General features: G+C 37.7%; 1 protein-coding gene across 1 annotated transcript in view; it reads left to right on the plus strand.

Moving 5' to 3' along the window:
• Window positions 1-11,363, plus strand: part of LOC100924004 (serine/threonine-protein kinase PDIK1L-like) — a 50,636-nt gene extending 39,273 nt beyond the window's left edge. The window contains exon 4 of the mRNA XM_003758091.2: window positions 11,113-11,363. The gene's annotated coding sequence lies outside the window, so the exon portion shown is untranslated. The remainder of the gene's footprint in view (window positions 1-11,112) is intronic.
• Window positions 11,364-14,371: the final 3,008 nt, after the last annotated feature.

A 14,371-nucleotide genomic window follows, 5' to 3' on the forward strand; every position in this document is an offset into this window, starting at 1 on the left:
TAAGATTGGAGGTGGAGAGATTTTTTTTTAGAAGGCTGCTACAATAGATGGAAGGAAATGAGTTGCTGGTATTAAAAATATAAACATTTTTGTCATCAAGCAATTTGGGACCATTGAGAGGATTGAACCTCAAATGTGATTTTGCCTGATTTTTGCATCTTACAATTCCGGGCCCAGTTATATCCATATAGCTTCTGGAAAGAACACACCTAACAATAATCTAACTTTGATGGGAAGCTTGTCTAGGTTGCATGTCTGGGAAATATGTATTTTTTTCTACTTTGTTTTTCAGGTTATGTGATTAGTCCTATCCTTTGCATTGTTGTGGATTTATTGAGGATATTTTTTACCTTTGGGCCAGAAGAGGGGGAGGCTCAATGCAATTAGTATGTAGTCATCTTTGAAAAGGAGAATTTCTAGAATTTCACCATGAGTAGAAAATCCTTTTGTTTGGATTTTGTCTTACATTTTTCATGATACTAACAATCATCTTAGGTATCTCTATTTTTTTCTACAATCCTTAATGTCAGTTCTGAACAGACCATTGAACAGTTTTATTCATAGTGGTACCTGCCATTGTTGTAGTTCAGTCATTTCAGTCATGTCTGACTCTTTGTGACCCCGTTTGGGGTTTTCTTGGCAAAGATACTGGAGTGGTTTGCTATTTCATTCTCCAGATATGTCTTATATAATTTCAACATGTGTATGACAACTTGTTTACTATGATTCTTCAAGGTTGCATTTTGTTTTCCTCAGCCATATGTTTTTTTTTCCCCTTAAAAATCCTTTTTTTCCCCACCTACCTAAGCATTTATCTCTTTTTCTTCTCACATTGCCACCCACCCATGGAGGAAAAAAAGCAAAACCCTTATCTCAGCTATGCAGAGTCAAGCAAAACCAATTCCTACAATGGCCATGTCAAAAAAATTAGTTCATATATATATTCTAAAAATTGACAAAAGATATTATGAGATCTTAGAATTCTCTTTCTTTCTCATTCAGCTGTGACCAAAAGGTTTGGTCTGCTATAGAAAATGGTTTACAAAGACCTGTTTTATTAGCATGGTTCTTCATTGAAGATATTCATAGACCATCCTTATGAAGATTTTCATAATTTTGAAGAAAACATATGAGTCAATAATTACGCAAGTGCTTTTTTTCCCCCAGAAAAGCATTGTGGGTTTTTTTTTTTCATTCATTCAGAATAGTTTTCTTTTGTAATATCTTGAAAACCAATCCCATTCAACTTCTAATAGCTCTTTGTAGTTTTTGGTCAGGTACAGCTGGTCTTCTTGATTACATCTTAAGTGTCATTGATACTTCCTCACATTATGTCTGAGGTACTAAGGTGGTAGAGTCCAAATAAACCTTAGGATGGCCTGCCAGACTTTTGCTGTTTTGAGACAAATAAGAAGTAGAAAATAAGCTTTTATTAAGTGCCTTTTACATGCAAGCCTTGTGCTAAGTGCCTTGTAAATATGTTATTATCCCCATTTTATAATTGAGGAAATTGAGGCAAACAGGGGTAAGTGATTTGCTCAGGGTCACACAGCTAGCACACATCTGAGCCTGGAATTCAAGTCTTTCTGATTCCAGGTCCAGTGTTTTATCCACTGAGCAACCTAGCTGCCTCTAGACAAATATGACAGTTCCATTATCACTGCTTAGAGAAAAGATCATTATGAAATATGCTGGTAGATTTGTTCCATTTATTGTCCATTTTCTCTTTTCAGTTCTATCTGAAGATGCTTTTGGGATGATCTACTTAGCTGGGATTTCTGCCAAGTTTGCTGCAGGCTTATTTTTCCCTCAGCTGACTCTCGCTGATTATTCTAGTTAGAAGACCCTGGGCAGGTTACCCCACTAAGTTCCAAGGGCTGAATTACAAAGTTGTTGCTGATTGGCATCAGGTGAAGGTGGTTTCCACATTAGTAGGTTTTTACATAGATTGAATTGTAGATCTAGACCAAGACAAAAAAATCCATATCCTCATGGCACCTAGGAACAAGACATTAAAATGGTTCCTCATTCATTGAAAGAAACATGTTGGACCTGGAAGGAACCTTGGAGATCAGCAAGAGCATGAACTGTTTGTCTCCCCTGGCATCTGTCACCCAGTAGGTAGCTGTATGACTCTGGGCAAGTCACTTAACCCTGCTTGTCTCAGTTTCTTCATCTGTAAAATAATCTGGAGAATGAATTGACAAACCATTGCAGTATCTTTGCCAACAAAACACCATATATGGTCCTGAAGAGTAGGACCAAACTGAAAACAACTGAGCAAAGGGACTTAATATTTGTCGAATCATTCTCCTGGGATACAGGAAGGACCAAGAAATGATTTCTGTATCTCTATGTAGAAGCAGGAGGCATTGGGGCACAATTCATAGAGCCATTGATTTGATTCAGAAGTCCTTAAAAAGGTCCTTTTACATGTTTGAGACTTAGGTTTTTTAATATTCAAAATGGGACCACTAATTCCCATTTGGCTTACCTCACAGGGTTTTGAAGATCATTTGAAAATATCTGTAAAATACCTTGTATGTATAACAGACACTGTAAATGTTAGCCAGTAGGAGTAGCAGCAGCGGTAGCATTTATTATATTTATATTATATTATATTTATTATATCTGTACTATCTGACCCCAGACCCTTGAAGGCTCTGCCAGTAGAGTAGGAAGTCTGGAGACTGTGAGCATGGATTTGCAATACTGCCTGTCTGTTATCTGAGCACTAGTCCAGGGAATCCTAGAGAGGTTCACAACACTGGCTATCAGCTGCTCTGTTTAGCATTTTAGTAAGTGTGTATGTGTGTTTAAATATATGTGCATAGCTCCCTTCTAACACAGATGGGTGTGAATTGATGTCTGGCTTACCTTTGTGGAAATTAAAAGGATTGTCCCTGTACCAGCTGCTAGGGAGAGAGGGGGCAGGAAGGCTCTAGATCTGCTGGGTCATAAGAGGGTTATTGGCTTAGAATTTCAGATATGGATGGTAGATTTCATACACACATATATTTATACATATATTCTTCTCCCCCAAACGGTTCTAACCTATGGAGATGATCCATGGGGTTTCAGAAGGAAAGCTGATTTACTTTTAAGGAGTAATCCTCTTAAGGATCACTCTTTTGGAGGAGGGGAGATGCTTAACTTACAATTGGTAATTTAGCCCAAAACTCTCATTACACAAATAGTAAATAGTGAGTGAGTTATTCAAGAAAAACAACAAACAGAAATTTGAGAAGTTCTACATGTTAGAATATACCGAAGAATATGTGGGAGTAAATGACTAGGAGTGTATAAAAACCTCAGCTCATCCCGGGAAAGACTTGTACCATCCAGGGGAGGTTCCTATTGTTCTGGTCTTCTTCTATCCGCCATTCCTTTCTATAAATTCTGTGACCCAGCCATGTGGGCTTTGTTTGCTTTTACTCAGCCTGATTCATGTTGCTGTGACCACATGATGACCACTATCCGTGCCGGGGTGCTCTCCTTCCTTGCCTCGGCTACTTAGTCTCTGGCTTCCTTTAAGAGCCAGATTAAACGCTTTTTTCTGCAGAAAGTATTTCTTGATCCCCCAACTGATAGATCTTTCCTCTTTAGGTAAACATCTGTCTCCTTTGTGTCTGGTGTGGGACAGCGAGATAGCACAGAGGATCCAACCTGGTGCCAGGAATGGTGTTAAGAACCTTAGTGAGTTAGATCCAGCCTCAGACCTACTAGCTGTGTGATCCTGGATAAGGCACTTTACCCTCTCTGCCTTAGTTTCCTCATCTGTCAAAAGAGTTGGAGAAGGAAAGGGCAAACTGCTCCAGTCTTTGCTGAGAAAACCCCAAGTGGAGTCAGAAGAGTCAAATAAGACTGGAAAACAACTGAACAACAATAACAAATATATCTTGTGTATACTATTTCTTTACATGTTGTCTCTTTAATTAGAATGGGAACTCCTTATTGCTTAGAAGAGTGCCTGGCTGTTGATTAATTGCCCAGATACTGAAGTTTTTGGCTATAGAAATTCTTTAATGTGAAGGGGATGGCTATCTGAATTGGTGAAAGGAATATCCAGAGACAGAATCACAGATCCTTGATGTATTGAATTATTAGTAGTTATGATAATCAAGACTAATCTCTTAACTTTTGTTTAGCTTTCATAATGTTTAAGAAAAAATTGATTATCTTTCCTTCTGAAGCTTTTAAAGATATTTCTTTAAAGTGGTTTTGAGCCAAATTTCAAATCCAGTTTCCTGAAAGAAGGTAAAATGTCAAAGGCATTATTGTTATTATTATTGTTGTTGTTTTGCTTATCACCAGAGGTGGGTTGAGTCTCTGCACAGGATAGATTTATTATCTTGCTGATCCGATTTCCTCTTGTTCTTTTTCAACCTGGTTAGTGGCCAGACAAGGCAGGGCATTTATCAGTAGCACCCAGTTTCAGATGAACAATGAGTTGTGGAAAAGGTTACTGTTGATTTCACTGTGGCCTGAAGCATTAGTATGGGAACAGGAACATATAAACTGACACCAAATTGATGCTGGATAGCTTGTCCTGTTTTTTTTTTTTTTTTTATACATGGAAATGTTCCTTTTTATTGGTGTCTGTCAAATTCAACATAACAAAAAATAAAAATTATTTTAAAACACTCAACAAATTGTTTCTAGATAGAACTCAAAAGGTCAGATACCACCCAAGTTAAGATACATTCTTGGGGATTTAATATTTTAGAGAATTTTTAAAAAATTTTCCTTATGAGTCACCATTGAACCAATTTTCTCTTTAAGGAAGAAAATCTGATAAGGCAACACCTAAGTGAAAAATTAAATAATTGAAACAAAAGTAAACTGAGCAATTGACCTTTTCCTCTTGGGTGGTGGAAGGAGTGGCAATGAAAGAGACCTGGAGAACAGAGGCAAGATACAATGGTTAGAAGTATGTTGAACTTTTAATTAAAAGACTTGAGTTCTATTTATGGTTTAGCCACTTATTTTGTGATCATAGGCAAATTGTTTTAATTTTTCTGAGCCTTCATTTCCTCAGATAGTACCATTTCTGCTACCTCTCTTCAGAGTAAAGTTTTATAAAGTTAGGTACTATAGCAATGTGATGTTCATTTTGTGATATTGATCAGTGAATCAACAAGTATTAAGCACCTACTATATCTATTACTGTGCTAGGGCTGAGGATACCAATTGATTATGGGAAAAAGTAACACTAGCAGGTAGGCATTTCATTTGCTAAAAACCAAATGTAGCTAGGAAGTCAATTAAAGTCACTTCTGTGGTTAATTTCTGCTGGTTTTCTTGGATCCTTCTGTTTTTCCCCTTGGTTCTTTATATTGGTGTTTATTCCTTATACTGATTTGTTTTTCACTTTACTTTATTTCTCTGCTATTAAATCAGCAAAAAGTAGGTACTCTGAAAAGAGTAAGACACAGTTCCTGATTTAAAGAGTCACAACTCTAGTAGGAGAGATAAGACACATATAGGAAAAAATATTATTATTTTATATTGTTAAGTAACAAATGAATGGCAAAAGATTTTAGACATCACTATGGGATGGGGTTGTAAGGAAAGGTTTTGTGGAAGAATAGGATAATTTGGATTTTGAAAAATAGATAGGATTTGTATTGTAGAAAGAGTAAAAGTAAAAGATAGTCGGGAAGATGTAGCTGATAGAGAGGGGAATCTATATCTTTTGGTATTTTGTAGATGCCAGCACAGCTTCTTAGGTATCCAATTGCCACTCAACTTTCTCTGAACACTTCCTTTTTTTCTCTTACTTATCCTTGCTATGTTTTGCACTTTTTTTTAAAGAACATTTTATTGTTGCTTTCTTTTTTTACACCCTTGTCATTTCCTCATCAACATTCCCTCCCTCAGTTGAATTCTTTGTAACTAAGAAAAATCTTTAAGCAAAGTGAACAGACACAGCGCCCTATCTGACCCAGCTTTTTGCATGGAAGTCATTACTGGTCACTTCTATCTACCACTGATCTTTATGGTTATGGGACCATACCTGGGACCAACCTGAGAACATTTATAAGTATTCTGAGGCAATGCAGTCAGCACAAGGCCATCTGTAAACGGGAGCATTTGAGGAACCTCATCAGACAGTTGGGGAGAGTACATTGGGTGAATGTGGGGGGATGTTACAGGGGACCAGAAGACTGGAAAGTGGGGGAACAGATTGTGAAGGGCTTTGAGGGCCCGAGAAGTCACTTTGTATTTGGTGCTGGAAGAGATGGAGAGTGTGCGGAGGCAGGGAGGTGAGGGGGAAGGAGGATGGCAGGAGGACTGATGGAAGCCTGAGCAAGATGGAGCCTGTGCCATGGAGAGATGTGAGCAAGGTATCACCTGCAGGCCTTGCCTTTTTGGATGGGCAGAAAGAATGACTTTGAAGGCTGAGAGAATTTGAGGAGTGGAGAGTATTCCCGAGGCATCTCAGGGTCTCTCAGTCACTCACATTTTGTTTTGTAGTTTTAACTTCACCTTTAACTGTAACTTTACTTACCACCTCTTATCGTGTGCTTTTGTATTGGGGCCCTGTCACAGGAAAAGGCTCCCTCTTTACCTTTGCCTCTTGGAAGCCCTCAGATTCCTCCGGGGCCATGCCGCCTTCTCCAGGAGATCTGTCCTCCCTCTGCCCGTCATTACCTTGTAAATTTTCATAGACATATATTTTAGCCGTTTGCAGAATGTAAGCTCTTCTCTGTGCACTCCTCACCTGGCACAGAGCTGGCACATGGCATTTACTCTTCAGAACCTCCTTCGGGTTCTCTTGGCTACCGGAGTAGCGAGCATGCTGTTTCTCTCTCCAGCTCCTTTTACAGATGAGGAAATTGAGGCAAACAAGGGAAAGTGACTGGCCTACAATCACACAGCTGTTAAGTGTTTGAGGCCAGGTTTGAACAAACAAAGATGAGTTCTATTGATTCCAGATCCGGTACTCTATCCACTGTGCCATCTAGCTGCCCATGCTGGCATATCATAGATACTTAATAAATGTTCATTGATTGATCAATGTATTCCAAATCAGTGTTGCTCTTGGCCCTTATTTTTGCCTGGAAAGATTGACTTTTCCATTATGATGATTATTTTATATTGGTTAAAATGCTCCACAAAATAGTGATAGTTGGACTCTATATCTTAACTTTCATCTGTTTCAAAATTTTCAGACTAAGGATGTTGTTTAAATAAGTCAGGATGTGTTTTAAATAGCATACTGTGTTTTTACATCTTTTATCCTTTATTTTAAATTGGTTTTAATTTTCAGGTTTGCGCTAGTTTATGATCTATACCCTAACAGCTGATTTGTTAAATAACTTTGTAGGAATGATGGCCATATTTTATTTTGGGCTATTTCATAGGTTTGCCATAACTGAAGATTTCATCATCTTGTGGTCAATCTCATAATAAGAGTCTCTCTGCTTTTACGGATGATGGACAGTCTGTACCTATATTTGGAAAATCCTTCTAGCTTGCATTTTCCTGATATAGTATTTGAGAATTCAGGGTCATCTCCATACCAGAATAATATAACAACAGTTGGACTTTTATGGATATTTGGCTATAAAGGAGTTTGGATTTTGTTTTGTAGAAAATATAAATGCAGTGAAGATTTTGGAGTAGGGAATTTATATAGTTGAAATGGTATTTTGAGAAGATTGATATGATGAAATGAAAGTGTTCTCCAGTGTTATGAAGGATGTCCTGTAAAAATCTGAAGTAAAAAAAAAACAACAACACTCATAACCTATCTAAGTTCTGCAGAGTATCTGTTGAAGATATTGTGCTGTGTGACTCTTGAAGCACTTAAGGACTTCCTTCACTTGGTTCACACTGGAAAAAGAAGTAGGTTCAGCAATCTACGCTGGAAAAAACAAATAGATGATGAATGTACAGGAGAAGACCACATTTGGGCAATTGGGTTAGTTCTTTCAGGAACAAGTTGCTCCCTATCACAAGGTTCATTTTTAAAAAATAAAAACCAAAATTCTTTTATTGATGTTATATTGTTTTAAATTATGCAATATCATAATTTTATTTTATATTGTTAAATAATAGCTTTTTATTTTCAAAATATATACAAAGATAGTTTTTAACATTCATTCTTGCAAAACCTTCTGTTCCAAATTTTTTCTCCTTTCCTTTTCCCCGCCTCCTCCCTTAGACAGCAATATACCCAATATATATTAAACATAAAAAAATTGGATATAAATCCAATATAGTCCAATATATATTAAACAAGTGCAATTCTTCTATACATATTTCCACATTTATCATGCAGCACAAGAAAAATCAGATAAAAAAGGGGAAAAGGATGAGAAAGAAAACAAAAAGTAAGCAAACAACTACAAAAAGGTGAAAATACGATGTTGTGATCCACATTCCGTCTCCACAGTCCTCTCTGTGTAAATGATTCTCTCCAATACAAGACCATTGGAACTGGTCTGAATCACCTCACTGTTGAAAAAAGTCATGTCCATCAGAATTGATCATCACATAATCTTGTTGCCATATATAATGATCTCTTGGTTCTGCTTATTTCACTCAGCAACAGTTCATGTTAAGTCTCTCCAGGTCTCTCTCAAATCATCCTGCTGGCCATTTCTTATTATGGAATATGGAATATTATTATATGGAATTTATATGGAATATAATGGAATTATATGGAATAATATTCCATAACATCCATATACCATATGAATACCATATTCAGCCATTTCTCAACCGATGGGCATCCACTCAGTTCCAGTTTCTAGCTATTACAAAAAGGGCTACTACAAACATTCTTGCACATGTGGGTCCCCTTCCCTCCTTTAAGATCTCTTTGGGATATAAGCCCAGTAGAAACATTGCTGGATCAAAGGGTATGCACAGTTCTATAGCCCTTTGGGCACAGTTCCACATTTCTCTCCAGAATGGTTGAATCAGTTCGAAACTCCACCACTATGTATTAGTGTCCCAGTTTTCCCACATCCCCTCCAACATTTATCATTATTTTTTATTATCATTATCCTTTATCTGAGAGATCTGAGAGATATATAGATGTTCATCAGAATTGTCTTAATTTGCATTTCTCTGATCAATAGTGATTCGGAGCACCTTTTCATATGACTAGAAATGGTTTTAATTTCTTCATCTGAAAATTGTCTGTTCATATCCTTTGACCATTTATCAGTTGGAGAATGGCTTGGATTACCATAATTTTAAAAGGATCAAAATAGCAGGTAGAATAAAGTCCAATGGAAAAATGCATAGAGGCATTAGAAGGACTGCAGAATACCAATCATAATGAATTGCAAATTGGATGCACATAAAAATCATCAGAGACATTCATGACTCAGAAAAGAAGCAGAAATAGTTCTTTTTTAAAAGCCAAATTGTTTTTACAGGCATTTACTAAGCATTTACTATATGTCAGGCATTGTGCTAAGCACTGGGAATTCAAAGAAAGACAAAAAATTAGTTCTTGTTTCCAGGGAACTCATAATCTAGAAGGTGAAGGAGATACAATATGCAAACGGCTATGTACAAATAAAGTATTTACAGGATAATTTAGAAATAATCATCAGGATTCAGACCAGTTCCAATAATCTTGTGATCAAGAGAGCCATCTACACCCCAGAGAGAAGATTGTGGGGACTGAGTATGGATCACAACATAGCATTCTCACTCTTTTTATTGTTGTTTGCTTGCATTCTATTTTTTCTCATTTTTTCTGGTTTGATTTGATTTTTCTTGTGCAGCAAGATAATTGTATAAATATGTATACATATATTGGATTTAACCTATATGTCTACCATGTTTAATATATATTAGACTACTTGCCATCTAGGGGAGGGGATGGGGGAAAGGGGAGAAATTGGGGCACAAGGTTTTACAAGGGTGAATGCTGAAAAATTATCCATGTATATGTTTTGAAAGATAAAAAGCTTTAATTAAAAAAAAGGAAATAATCGCCAGAGGGATGTTTTAACATGAAAAGGGACTGAAAAAGATTTTAGTAGATAGCAGGTAGGATTTTGGGTAGGAATTGAAGGACTGCAGGGAAATCAGAAGAGAGACAAAGAGGGAAAGTATTTCAGTCATCAAGGATAGCCAGTGAAAATGCTTGGAGTATGGAGAGACTCCATTTATTTGGAGTCAAGAAAAAGCAAGAAAGTCAGTGTCACTGCATCTCAAAGTACATGGGGTGGGGAGGAAGAGGAGGCAGAAGAAGTCAGAAAAAGTAGGAGGCGAGTTATGAAGTTTTGAATGCTAAGCATAGAATTTTCTATATGATTCTAGAGACAGTAGGGAGCGAATGAAGTTTATTGGCTGGAAATGGGGAGCCAGTGACAGGCCAGACTATGTTTTAGGAAGCTCCATTTGACAGGAGGTTTAATTGCGTCTGGGGATAGAATCCAGATTTTAGGACATCATGGGGAAAATAGGTGATGCAGAAAAGGAGCCTCCTGCTTCTATGAGTTTGGCCATATTGACAGATCAGGATCCGAAGGGCTCAGATGGGAGAAGAGCCAGCGGAGGGAGCCTGACACTGCGGAGGGAAGAGGGACTCAGAGTCTGTTTTTAGTCACCATGGAGGTAACTATCATGTGTCAAATGGAAGACGGCTTATTGAACGAGGTCATCTCTCACCTAGTGAGAGTCCTCTAGTTAATGCTTTTTTCCCATTTTAGACATAGCTAAAATTCAGCTATCGTAAGATTTCTGACCATCATCAGACCATGGATAATCTGATAAGTCTGAAACAACTAAGTTGTGCAGCACTCCTGGATTTGTGGGCCTGGAGGCCGGAGGACTTGAGTTCAAATCCAGCCTCAAACCCTTATTAGCAGTGTGACCCTGGGCAAGTCACTTAACCCTGTCTGCCTTAGCTTCCTCAATTGTTAAGTGATGGTTGTGAAGATCAAGTGAAATAACACTTATAAAATGCCTGGCACATGGCAGGCTCTGGGTAAAGGCTAAATTCCCCTCCCTTTTCCCTAGTAGGGAAGTAATGCTTCAGTATTAGGTATAACAACTGTGGCGTCATTTAGCCTGTGTTCCATTCTTGTTGTAAGCTGCAGGGTGGAATTCCTACTAATACTTTTCTCTTTTTTATTCCAGGAATGATCATAGTTCAGTGGCAGGCGAAGCCATCCATAGATTATCATGTCAAACTTCAAAAGGCCCTGTAGGAGTTCTGAGCAAAGTGTGTGCAATTCTACAGAACCAGAGTGGTGCTACTGGGAACCTAGAAACAGCAAGAAGGGGCTTTGGCAGTCACCTCCTTAAAAACGTCCATGTCTTTTTCTTCTTTTTCCCTGCTCCCAAGAGAATCATAATTGTTAAGTATTGAAATAAAACTGGTTTTTATAAGCTCATTGAAAGATTTCCTAATATTGAAAAATTACTATTTTTACTTTTGGAGACACTGCTATCACATCCACCTCAATGTAGCGAGTGCACGTGGACTTATACAGATTTATCAATGTAAATGCCTCAGAGGGAAGATGCTAGTTTGTACTTGTTCACCTTGGGGCTGTTAAGAGGTCTGGGGCAGCATGTTGAAAGCTATCTCACAAGGAAAAATACCAATAAGTATTAGTATTATGGTATATCATAATTCTATTTTATTTTTTTAAATAATAGCCCTTTATTTTCAAAATATATGCAAAGATAGTTTTCAACCTTAATCCATTCAAGAGGCCATGAATCAAAAATGCAATCTAAAAAAAAGGCTGGTTGGGAAGAAGTGGAAAGCTTCTGAGAAGGCTGAGGAGAGGATGAGACCCAGGGCCATATTGGGAAAGGTCTTGAATGTCAGACCTTCTGAATAAAAGTTGTTCCTACTTCCTTCTGTAGAAAAAGGGCAGATCATTTCAAGACTTTGTGCTCCATTTTCTACGGCCAAAACCATTAACGCTACTTCTCTATCTGTTCTAAGGAGATGCATGTAGCTTTGGAGACCCATCTGCAGCTAGCACAATTGCTAAAAAGACATAGATGGAAGCAAGAAAAGGGTTTGACCTTATGGGGAAATTGCAGATAATTTTAGTGCACCAAGAATGATTTTTTTTTAGCCCTTTCAACCAATTTTATTTGACCCGAGTTAAAACACAACTGATTATATGTTTTAGTGCTAGCTTTCAGTTGGAAGGGACCATCTTCCTCTAGGTTTTTACATCATGAAACACTTGGGTCTCCAGTTACATGTAGAGGAAGAACCTACATTCCCTGTCCTGGTCTCCTGAAAGGCACAATGGCCTTTACATTGTCTTTCTTGTTTGTCAGAGTGTCATGGAACCAGTCAAACTAGTTTGTTAATGAATTAATGAAAAAGCATTTACTAGCTGCTTGGCCCATGTGCAGACTCGTCAAGGAGCTTACATTCTAACACGGGAAGCAAGACCCAATGGGGAGCCATGGTCAGACAAGGGTATTTCAGTTTGGGAAGTTATAGTGATGGTGACTGGGGCCTCTGGGGAGTAGGTTGGTGCAGCTCACTCGGGTACAAGGGCAGACTTGATTTAATCCTGGTAGAACTGGGGAGCACTCAAGCCAAGGCTAGGGCCTCAGAGCGGTCCAGGAGAGCATTCCGGGTTGTGGGATGCCAGGTTGCAATCTACAGGAAACAGTGTCTGATAGGAAGCAGCAAGGGGGTGGTTCAGTCTGTTAACTGAAGCTGCAATAAGAGTAGACAATGAATGAACTAGCATGGAAAGAAATCTTTGACAGGATTTCCTACTCAAGTATGGGTTGGGTAGATGATCTAGCAAGTCCTTTTCAACTTGAAGTCCTACAGTTTTATTTGAAATTTCTCTGGAAGGAGATATGAGGCTGCCTATAGTTTAATAAATTAATTCTTAGATTATATCCTCTAGGACTCGGTATGGTCTGAGTTGGAATATTTTTTTCCACTTTAGTCACATTTTTATTTTTTTCCAATTACATGAAAAGATAGTTTTTTAAAGATTTTTGAATTCCAAAATTTTCTTCCTCTTCCCCTTCTCCCCTCCCTAAAATGGTAAGTAGTTTGATATAGGTTATATACATATGCCATCATGTTAAACATATTTCCACATTAGTCATGTTGTGAAAGCAGAAACAAAACAAAGCAGGGAGGAAGAATTACCAAAAAAAGCCAAAAAATGAGAATAGTAAGCTTTGATCTTCATTCAGATTCCATAGTTCTTTCTCTGGAAGTGGATCTCATTTTCCATTAGGAGTCTTTTGGAATTGTCTTTGATCCTTGTAATGCTGAGAAGAGCCGAGTCTATCATAGGTGATCACACAATATTACTGCAGGCACTGTTCTCCGGTCCTGCTCACTTCCAATTTGGGATATTTTAGCAACTGTCCAAAGGCACATTCTGACACTTAGGAGCTTAAATTCTTTGTTACAGCTTCAAGCAAGGACCACGCACACAGGCATATCTTCCTATTTTTCATTAAGAAATTTTCTTTAATAGCCAACTTCTGAGGTAAGTTTTACAAAGTGTTTTGAGGATATTCATTTGATCAAAAATATATGCATACTATTTACAGAGAATAGTGCTCTAAGGGAGATACAAGATTTAGATGAGATCTAGATCTTGCTTTTGTGGAGCTTGCAGTCTAATAAAGGAATCAAGCAAATACAGATATCTATATTATGAGTTATATATCAAATATACAACAGAAATACAGGACAAATACTATGTGAAGAATGATAAAGAAGAACGTTATTATTCTGCAGTGGAGATGAGAGAAGACCAGGCAAGGAAGGGTATCCATGTTGAGCTTTAGAAAATGGCAGAAAAAGGGCAATCTAGGTATAAAATGTTAGCAAAGGCTTGAAAGTGGGAAATTAGGTTTGTCTGACTAATGCAGAGTATGTGGAGAACAAAATAAGAAAACTGGGAAAGCAAGGACTATCAGATTATAAAGAGGCTTGAAGTAAATATATATATATATAAACTTATATATAATATATATTTATGTATACGCACATATATATGCATGTGTGTATGCACACACATGTGTATGTATGTATTCATTTGAAATGGATCTGTGCTTTCATAGGGTTCCCAATGCGAAAGCTGCCCAACAGTAACATATATTTGGTGTATTTCCTGCTATACTCTGTTACATAACTTGCCTTTATTTACATAACTGGCATTCATCCAAGGTGGAATGTGACTCACACTCCCTCATTTCAAAGCCTACATTTTAATCAATAAGCCACACTGCTTCTTGTCAGAAAAAAATGAGAAATTTGAGATCAATAGGAAGGCACTAAGGATTTTTGAGCAGCGGAATAGGAGGATGGATCTATACAGAAGGGAGAGGAATCTAGCGGTGACAGGAAAGCTGGATTGCTGAGGAAATGGCGGCCAGGAAGATT

Source organism: Sarcophilus harrisii, chromosome 2 (assembly GCF_902635505.1).
Source record: "Sarcophilus harrisii chromosome 2, mSarHar1.11, whole genome shotgun sequence".
Lineage (NCBI taxonomy): Eukaryota > Metazoa > Chordata > Mammalia > Dasyuromorphia > Dasyuridae > Sarcophilus > Sarcophilus harrisii.